This window comes from Sinocyclocheilus rhinocerous, unplaced genomic scaffold (assembly GCF_001515625.1).
Source record: "Sinocyclocheilus rhinocerous isolate Xijiao unplaced genomic scaffold, SAMN03320098_v1.1 scaffold297, whole genome shotgun sequence".
Lineage (NCBI taxonomy): Eukaryota > Metazoa > Chordata > Actinopteri > Cypriniformes > Cyprinidae > Sinocyclocheilus > Sinocyclocheilus rhinocerous.
In genome coordinates this window covers 6,656-9,250 of record NW_015649240.1, presented here as the reverse complement: position 1 = coordinate 9,250, position 2,595 = coordinate 6,656, and the positions used below count along the sequence as shown (strand labels likewise).

The window sequence follows — 2,595 nt, the reverse complement described above, 5'->3', positions numbered from 1 at the left end:
TTTTCCCCCTGTCGTTTATCCCAGCGTTTACCCCTCACGTCACTAGCTCTGCCCTTGCGCCATAGCTCGTGACCGGAAGAGAAGATGAGTCATTTTGAGGGGGAGGGGAGGTTAACGTTTTTGATTAAAGATTACGAGGGCACATGAATTTTTAAAAAATAATGAAGTGCACGGATAAATTATTTATAATAAACACTACAGTATTCCATTAAAAAAAATTTTGATTTCATGGTGACTTTAAATAAAGATTGAAAGAGCTTAGTGGTGGTGATGTTAAAGTCATGTGACTGTGGCGTAATTCGTTTATAGCCTACATTTAGCATTTTACTTCTGGTGATTAAATTTAACCTCATGTTAAATGAGCGTTTTCATAGTGTATGTTTTTGGGTGTTAAACACATGCACTACATGCAAGATAAGGCACATAGATGGCAGGTCAAGTATATGAGATATGAAAATCAGCCACAGCTCAAGTGTTTACCTATGGCATTCGTGCCACACCCAGGAGTGGCAGCCGAGCCGAGGCCGGAAGTCAGCCTTGCCGATGTTGTGTATCTGAGAGGAGAAGCGCAGCAGGCGGCGGTGGCCATACAGCCAGTTGGCTTGAGCAGCTGATTTGGCCAGGCAGTTCTCCTCTGCTGCGCAGTACAGCAAGTGCAGGGGTCGGTCCTCGATGTAAACAGTCTGCCAATGAAGTATTCAGCACAAGGTCCGAAGCCGCTAGGGATTGGGGAGAAAAAGACCACTATGACATGTAAATATGATGGAATAACATTAGCTATTGCTTTACCCCTTCTTTTGAAACATCTGCTAACAAACTTTTGTTTACAGACTTGCATATCACTTACTGTCTGAGCAAATGATGCCAGCGGAGAACTGCGCTCCCGCTCTTTTGCAGCTGACGACAGAATGATGCTGACAGTCGGTCAGAGTCATCTCATCTCCCTTACACTTCACTCCGCTCAGAACCATCTCCGCCACGTTACTGCTGTCCCAGTACCATGTTTCCTTTACACAGGGGAGAGCTCATCAGTAGATGAATGGATATAGTAAATTACTGAACACGGATAAAGCAAGAAACACAATACAAAGTATGAAACTCACAGATATCAAACAAACAAATATTCCCACCTCAAATTCACACTATTGGTTGAGTGTTGCCGTTTGCCATATTTTAAGCCACAATGTTTACAATTAGGTAAATGAATAGATTGCTTATAGTTGTTTATCTTTGCACATAAAACTAGGATAGAAAAAAAACCTCTTCGAAAATGTTTAAAATTACATTCATTAAGTAGAGAAAATATATACTGTTTTTTTAAGTTATATGACAGCTAATAAATTTAATATTAACTTTTAATATAAAATTTTAGCTTCCACTGCTTATTTGTCTGCTAAGTGGCAAACTAATTCCACAAAAATGTAGCCTCTAGATATTTATTATTATTATTATTATTATTATTCTACACCGTTCAAAAGTTTGGGGTTTGTAAGATCTTTTTTGTTTTTGAAAAAAATAAACTCTTGTGTTAAGCAAGGCTGTATTTTTTGATCAAAAAATACAGTAAAAACTGTAATATTTTGAAATATTATAACATTATTAATATATAATATTATACATATTCTTTTCTGTCTAAATATTTTTTTAAATGTAATTTAATCTTGTGATGCAAATCTGAATTTTCAGCATCATTACTCCAGTCTTCAGTGTCACATGATCCTTCAGAAATCATTCTAATATGCTGATTTGCTGCTCAAGATACATTTCTAATTAGTATCAATATTGAAAACAGTTGTTCTGCTTAATATTTTTGTGGAAACAAAATATTCAAGGATTCTTTGATGAATAGAAAGTTCAAAAGAACAGCATTTATTTGAAATATAATTTTTTTGTGACATCTAAAATGTTTTTACCTCCACGTTTGATCAGTTTTATGCATCTTTGCTGAATAAAGGTATTTTAAAAAATCATATTGACCCCAAACTTTTGAATGGTACTGTACACTTCACACATTCATAATTCACATTTTAGGCTAACATGGTATTTCACAACCAATCAATCTGCAATGCTTGATTAGCCAGTCCCATAGTGCCTTTCTTACTCGCAGTGATAGCATGCAGGCAGTATCTGAGGCCTAACTGTCTGCACGCCACCATGGCTTCTCTTGTGGTCCAGTTGTCACTGCATACAGTTCCCCACCTGGACTTGACCTGAACCTCCACACGACCCTCGTGATCCGTCCTGCCCCCCACTATACGGATCTGCAGACGGACCCCCACTGCAAGGGCTTAGCATGCAAAGTAGGCTAAATACAGTGCTAACCAGGTATGAGTCAACTATGCTAATGCTTGAAGTACAAAGTTCTATACTATCACATATAGGGCTGTGTATCACCAGCAAAGCCACGATACGGTACATATCACTATACAGAGGCCACGATACGATACGTATCACGATACGGACTGCACTGAATTTCACCTCAGCAGAATTTATTAAAACAGCTATTTATTAAACACTGCATACTATAGTGCCATTTCTAACTATTGGCAGAGCAGGTAGTTGACCTCTGCATTATGAAGGGCCTCCATAACTGTA

At 38.0% G+C, this 2,595-nt stretch overlaps 1 pseudogene; it reads right to left on the bottom strand.

The window, feature by feature from the left end:
* The window catches only part of LOC107710451 (lysyl oxidase homolog 3-like), a 19,328-nt pseudogene that overhangs the window by 11,721 nt on the left and 5,012 nt on the right, over positions 1–2,595 (bottom strand).